We start from the raw sequence: 7,688 nt of genomic DNA on the forward strand, positions 1-7,688 counted from the left end.
TTTTTCAGACTTTCAGTTTCTTCTTTTTGTTCTTTCCTTGTCTTCTTTATATCCTCCCTCAATTCATTGATTTGGTTTTTGATGAGGTTTTCCATGTCTGTTCGTACATTCTGAATTAATTGTTTCAGCTCCTGTATGTCATTTGAATTGTTGGTTTGTTCCTTTGACTGGGCCATATCTTCAATTTTCCTAGCGTGATTTGTTATTTTTTGCTGGTGTCTAGGCATTTAATTACCTTAATTGGTTTATTCTGGAGATTACTTTCACTTCTCTTATCTAGGGTTTTCTTGCTGGATGAATTTGTTGTCTGTCTGTTCTTTGACATTCCATTCAGCTTTATCTGGACCTTTAACTTAAGTTTTGTTTAACAGAGGAGAATTTTTCAGTTCTTGTTTTCTTGTTTCTTGCCCTGCTTGTGTGGTGCCTTCCCCCCCCCCACACACACTTAGGAGGGTCTACTTAGATATTATAGACCCCAGCCAGATTTTCCCAGACCAAACTGGCCTCCTATCAGGAGGAAAGAGTCACCTGCGTCGGTTTTCCCTGAGGGTGAAACCCAGCAGGTTAGGAAGACTTTCCCGTGAAGTCTCTGGACTCTGTTTTTCTTATCCTGCCCAGTATGTGGTGCTTGTCTGCCTGCAGGTCCCACCAGCATAAGATGCTGTGGTATCTTTAACTTTGGCAGACTCTCCCTGCTGGGGGTGTGGTGGAGACAGAGGAGAGGTTGTAGGCTGTTTTTAATGGCTTCAAATTACCAAGGCCTGGTGTCTGAATTCCTTGATGGAGGGATTCCACCTGGATGGGGCTTCACCCCTCCCCTGGGGAAGGCACAGTCTCCAGACAAGCCCCCAAAAGAGCTCACTTCTGCCTAAGCCTGGGGAAGTTGCTGCCTGAAGAGTCCTGCTGCTGTATCCAGAGGCAGTCAAGCCTTTGTAGATACACAGCCACAAAAACCTCTGTTTCCTTCTTTTTCTTTTCCCCTTTTCCTGTCAGTCCTGCCCCCTTGGCACCGGGGCAAAAATGAGCAACCTCTGCTTTGATCAGGTTCACCTAAGCTGGGGGCCTATTTTTAGTAGTCAGAATTTGTTAATTAGTTCCACAATTGGCGTTTGATTGTGCCCAGTCCCTCCTGCTGGTGAAGTCCTTTCCTTTCCCCTCTGGGAAGCGGCCTGCGGGGGAGGGGCGCTGGCCACCACAGCTTTAGGGACTCACAGTTCTGGGGGGTGCTCACAGCTGGTCCAGCTGGTCCAGACGGGGGTACACTGTGTGTCTGGCCACTGATGTGGCCCCAGGAATTGTTCTCTACTGTTTCTGGTTATTTAGTAGTTGTTCTGGAGGACGAAATAAAACGTGCACATTGTTAAGCCGCCATCTTGACCTGGAAGTCCTTGATTCTTTTTTTTTTTTTAACTTTTTAAATTGTATAGTATAATATATATAGAAAGCAAAGAAATAAAAGAGCAATAGTTTTCAAAACACTCTTCAACAAGTGGTTACAGGACAGATCCCAGAGTTCGTCTTGGGCTACCATATGATCCTCTCATATTTTTCCTTCTAGCTACTCCAGAATATAGGAAACTAGAGGGCTTAAATACTTTTTTATCATTGCAATTGAATTTTTTCCCTTTTTTTGTGTGAAATATAACGTATGTACAAAAAAGCTAAAAATTTCCAAGCACAGTACCACAATTAGTTGTAGAACATGTTTCAGATTTTGACGTGGGTTACAATTGCACAATTTTAGGTTTTTACTTCTAGCTGCTCTAAAATGCTGGAGACCAAAAGAGATATCAATGTAAAGATTCAGCATTCATATTCATTTGTTAAGTCCTATTTTCTACCATCACTTTTGATCTTTCCATACCTCTCTTTAGGGGTGTTTGGGCTATGGCAATTCTAAATTTTTGATATTGGAAGGGTTTGTCACTAATATGGGGTAGGGAGATGGAACTATCTGATGTTCTGGAGAGGCTGGGCTAGGTGTCAGGACTTATCTGGATCAGGGACCCATCTGGAGATTGTAGGTTTCTGGAAAGTTACTCTAGTGCCTGGAACACTTGTGGAATCTTATCGATTGCCCTAGGTGTTCTTTAGGATTGGCTGAAATGGTCCTGGTTGAGGGTTGGCAGGGTATGATAGGTAGCAAGGTCTACCTGAAGCTTGCATAAAAGCAACCACCAGAGTAGCCTCTCAACTCTAGTGAACTCTCTCTGCCACTGATACTTTATTAGTTATACTTCTTCCCCCCCTTTTGGTCAGGATGTTGATCCCATAGTGCCAGGTCTGGATTCATCCCTGGGAGTCCTCTCCCATGTTGCCAGAGGGACTTTCACCCCTGGATGTCATGTCCCATGTAGGGGGGAGGGCAATGTTTGCACTTGCAGAGTTGGCCAGTGGCCTTGATTCTTGAAGACGATTGTATAACTAAATAGCTTAAAGACAATTGTATAACTATATAGCTTTTACAATGTTGTGAAAACCTTGTGTCTGATGCTCTGTTTATCCAGGGTATGGGCAGATGAGTAAAAAAAAATAAGGGCAAATAAATAAATAAATACTAGCTGGGGGGTAAGGGGTAAAATAAATGGGTAGATGGGAATACTGATTTTTGCTTGTTGATATCATATCCCACCACCTTGCTGAACTCATGTATAAGCTCTCCTAGCTTTGTTGTAGTTTTTCAGGACTTTCTCTATTTAGCATAATGTCATCTGCAAATGGTGAAAGTTTTACTACTTCCTTTCCAATTTGGATGCCTTTTATTCCTTTTTCTTGCCTAATTGTTCTGGTTAGAACTTCTCACACAGTGTTGAATAGCAGTGGTGATGCTGGGCATCCTCGTCTTGTTCTGATCTTAAAGGGAAAGGTTCAGTCTTTCCCCACTGAGGAGGATGTGAGCTGTGGGCTTTCCTATGACCTTTATTATGTTGAGAAAATTTCCTTCTTTTTCTGTTTTTTATGTGTTTTTATCAAGAAACAATGCTGGATTTTGTCAAATGCCTTTTCTGCATGAATCGAGATAATCATGTGGTTCCCCCCTTTTATTTGTTAATGTGCTGAATTACATTAATTGATTTTCTTATATTGACTCACCCTTGCCCACCTGGGATAAACCCACTTGATCATGGTGTATAGTCCTTTTAATGTACTATTGGATTCGATGTGCAAATATTTTGTTGAGGATTTTTTACATCTGTGTTCATTAGAGAAAACAACCTGTAACTTTCTTTTCTGGTAGTATCTTTTTCTGGCTTGGTATTAGGGTGATTTTTGGCCTCGTAGGATGAGTTAGGTAGTGTTTCCTCGTCTTCAGTTTTTTTGGAAGCATTTGAGCAGAATTGATATTAATTCTTCCTGGAATTAATTCACTGGTGAATCCACCTGGTCCTGGGCTTTTCTTTGGTGGGGGATGGGAGACTTTTGATGGCTGATGCAATCTCTTTACTTGTTACTGGTCTGTCGAGATCTTCTATTCTTCTAGAGTCAGTATAGTTGCTCATGTGTTTCTAGGAATTTATACATTTCAATTAAGCTGTCTAATTTGTTACAATACAGTTGCTCAAAGTATCCTTGCATGATCCTTCTTATTTCTGTGGGATCACTAGTCATGTCTCTCCTCTGATTTCTGATTTTATTTATTTATTTGCATCTTCTCTCTTTTTTTCTTTGTCAGTCTAGCTAAGGGTTTGTCAATGTTTTGATTTTCTCAAAGAACAAACTTTTGATTTTTTAAATTCTCTCTCTTGCTTTTCTATTCTCAATTTCACTTATTTCTACTCTAATCGCTGTCATTTCTTTCTTTCTGCTTGCTTTGGAATTAGTTTGCTGTACTTTTTCTAGTTTCTCCAGGTGTGCAGTAGGCTTCTGGTTTTAGCTGTTTCTTCTTTTTAAATGTAGGTGTTTAGGGCTTTGAGCCCCCTCTCAGCCCTATCTTCACTGCATCCCACAAGTTCTTTATGTTGTGTTCTTGTTTTCATTCATCTTGAGACATTTACTGATTTTTCTTGTAATTTCTTCTTTGATCCACTGATTGTTTAAGGAATGTGTTGTTTAACTTCCATATATTTGTGAATTTTCTGGTCTCTATCTATTATTGATTTTCATCTTCATTCTATTATGATCAGTGGAAGTGTTTTGTATAATTTCTGACTTTTTAACTTGGTGGAGACTTGTTTTGTTGACCCTCATGTGGTCTTTCCTGGATGTGGACTTGACAAGATTGTGCATTGTGTTTTGGGGTGCTGTGTTCTCTACATGTCTGCTAGGTCTAGTTCATTTATCATATTCAAGTTTTCTGTTTCCTTATTGATCCTGCTTATGTGTTCTCTCTGTTGATGAGAGTGATGTTCTGAAGTCTCCAACTATTATGGTAGAGGTGTCTATTTCTCCCTTCAGTTTTCCCAGTGTTTGTCTCAAGTTTTTCTCTTTTTCTTTTGCCTCATGTATTTTGGGGCACCATTGTTAGGTGTGTAAATATTTATGATTTTTATACTTCTTGTTGGGTTGCCCCTGTTATTAATATGTAGTGTTGTTCTTTGTCTCTTATAACAATTTTGCATTTAAAGCCTATTTTGTCCAGTTTTAATATAGCTACCCCAGCTCTGTTTTGGATACTGTTTGTATGGAATATCTTTTTCCAACATTTCACTTTCAACCTATTTGTGTCATTGGGCACAAGGTGAGTCTCCAGTAAACAGCATATAGTTGGATCATACTTTTTAAAATCCATTCAGCTAGTCTATGTCTTTTCATTGAAGAGTTTAATTCATCAACATTCACTGTTATTACTTTAAGACAGTACTTACTTCAGCCATTATTATATCCTTTGGTTTTTAAATATGTCATATATTTAATTTATTTAATTATTTTTGTCTCTTTATCCTTTTGGTCACCCTTACTAATAATGTTCATTTATACACTCTACTCCAAGCTTCTCTCTCCTGTCTTTTCCTTTCAGCCTGCAGAACTCCCTTAGTCTTTCTTGTAGGGTATATCCTTTGTTGATAAACTCTCTGAGTTTCTGTTTATCTGCTAATATTTTATACTCTCCCTCATTTTTTTCCTTAAAATTATAGCTTTGAGGCATCTTATTATAAAAAGTTGGTAATCATATGCATAGTTTTTTATCATACATTTACTCCATTTTTTTGGATTGACCTTCTAGTAAATCTTTAGCTTCATTGATTTTGGCTGCTAAATAAGGAGATCCTCCCTTGCCTGCATGATTTAGGAGCATGATTCATTGATGAGCATCTCTTATTTTTCTTTTATTGGCAGTCGGGCTTACACCTAGTATTAATGCTGCTTCCTGTTTTGTCATTTTGGGCTCAACCCCACCTCTGTAATAGCCACCCCTGGAGGCAGATTTTGGAAGACCTTGAAAAATTTGTTTTACTTGAGGCTCCATATGCTTCATGGCTTGCAAAACACACCAGCCTGCAAATCCCGCAGCTGTGATGGTCAGTCCAACTGCTAGCATTGTACTGGCCTTGGCACCAGCCCAGCTGCCCTACCTCCAGTGGGAGCAGAGCTCGTCACACCCCCAGGCACAGCCAGCCACGTGCACCTCCGCCATGCAAAGCCGCTCCCAGCTTATTGCTAGATAAGGAATTCTTGGATGGTAGTTTTTCTCTTTTAATACTTTACATATATCATACCACTGCCTTCTGCCTCCATGGTTTCTGATGAGAAATTGGCATTTGGTCTTATTGCCTTGTATGTGATGAATTACTTTTCTCTTCCTGCTTTCAGCTTTCAGGATTCTCTCCTTGTCTTTGGCATTCAATGTTCTGATTAGTATGTGTCTTAGAGTAGGTCTATAAGTATTTATTCTGTTTGGAGTACGTTGCCCTTCTTATACATATATATAAAATATGTCTTTCATAAGACTTAGGAAATTTTTGGCTATTATTTCTTTAAATATTCTCTCTGCCCCCTTTCTGCTCAGTTCCCATTCTGGGACACCCACAATGCATATGATCGAGTGCCTTTGCTGTTATTCAAATCTCTGAGAACTTGCTCAACTTTTCCCATTCTTTTCTCTGTCTGTCCTGTTTGGAAGGTTTCAACTGTCCTGTCTTCTAGTCTGCTGATTCTTTCTTCTCCCTGTAAAAGTCTGTTGTATGCCTCTAGTGTGTATTTAGTCTCTATTATCGTGTCTTTCATTTCCATCATTTCTGCTATGTTTACTTTTATACTTTCAAATTTTTCTTTATGGTCACACAGTATCTTCTTAATATCCTTTGTCTCTTTAGCCATATTTTCATTTATCTCCTTGAATTATTTTAGGAGATTTGATTAACTAGTTTTGATTTGTTGTTCCAAATACGGTGTCTCTTCTGAAGTTTTGATTTGTTCCTTTGACTGGGCCATATCTTCTTTTTCTTTATATGTTTTGTAGTTTCTTTGCTGATTTCTAGGTATCTTCATTTTGATGAATTTACTCTGGAAGTCAGTTTCTCTCCTTTGCTTAGGTTTTTATTGTTGATTGGCTTTGTGTTAAGGCTCTTTGACACTTGGTTTAAATTATTCTAGACCTTTAGAATAGTTGCTGTTTAACTGATCAGATATTTTTCAGCTCTTTTTCTTGTTTTTGCCCTGAATATATGGCAGTTTTTGAGATTGCACCATTTGTGCAGTTCTTTCTCCCCTGGGAGAAAGTTTCCTTCCCCCTATTCCTTCTCTGGGAATGTTGATCTGACAGTCTGTTTTTTATTTGACTGTATAGTTGTCGTTGTTGTTTTTAACTCACCATTGTGTTTTTACTGCTTTTGCCTGGAGGGCAAATTCTTGGAGGAGGGTCACCATAGAGAAGACTTACCAAAGTCAGTACTTCCTGGTCAAACGGGGGCAGATTTAATTTATGAACACTGAGCAAGGTCCATTTTAATGTAGCAGAAGAAAATGCACATTTGGTACACTAATTTACTCTATTTTGCTCCTTCTTTTATGTCTAAATGCTCCTGTGTTTTTGTTTGAAATCTTAATAATGAGTCAGATCCAATATATCAATCTCAAACTAATGCTTTGCTACTAGTATCAGTCATTTACTCTCCCATTAAATTTTTTTTTAATTTAAAGAGAGATTTTTTTCCCTTGAAATACATGTTTTTAGGATTTTCTAGAAGAGGGGTGTGTGCATGTCTTAATGCTGGGAAATGATAACTTTGGGGTTGAATGTACTTGAATGGATTAAAAAGTACATTGTTACAGAGCTAGAAAACATGTATGAAAAAATAATAGCCCTGCACTGAGTACAAATACACTTAAAATCGTGTGAAGATGTCATTGTTTGTGATGTTACTTGTAAAAATATATATATAGATACATATCTTTTAAGTATTGAAAGGAAAATAATCTTTATATTCTTTATTACATCATTTTTGTAAGTGTTCAATATATTCATTTATTTTTCTATGTTCTGTTCTGCAGAATTTTGAAAAAATTTTTGAAAAATTCAGAATTATTTTCAAACATGTCTGAATGTATATAATAAGTAAATGCCCTACATGGTGTGATGCTGCGTTATATATATGACTGTGTCGTATATTTTTAAAGAGAAGTGGAGCCAGGGGCCCGTAGGGGCGCACAGACGGGTTCCAAGGTGCTTTGGAGCGTGGGGTGAGAGGAGGAAGGATACCGCCTCTCTGGGAGCCCCCCAGATCTGTGCTCCCCTGGCCTGCAGGAGT

The 7,688-nt window shown here is 38.6% G+C and overlaps 1 pseudogene; it reads right to left on the minus strand.

The window, feature by feature from the left end:
* Positions 1 to 5,134: 5,134 nt before the first annotated feature.
* Positions 5,135 to 5,416, minus strand: LOC143643961 (mitochondrial import inner membrane translocase subunit TIM14 pseudogene; annotated as a pseudogene).
* Between the last annotated feature and the right edge of the window lie 2,272 nt (positions 5,417 to 7,688).

Source organism: Tamandua tetradactyla, chromosome 8 (genome assembly GCF_023851605.1).
Source record: "Tamandua tetradactyla isolate mTamTet1 chromosome 8, mTamTet1.pri, whole genome shotgun sequence".
NCBI classification, from domain to species: Eukaryota; Metazoa; Chordata; class Mammalia; order Pilosa; family Myrmecophagidae; genus Tamandua; species Tamandua tetradactyla.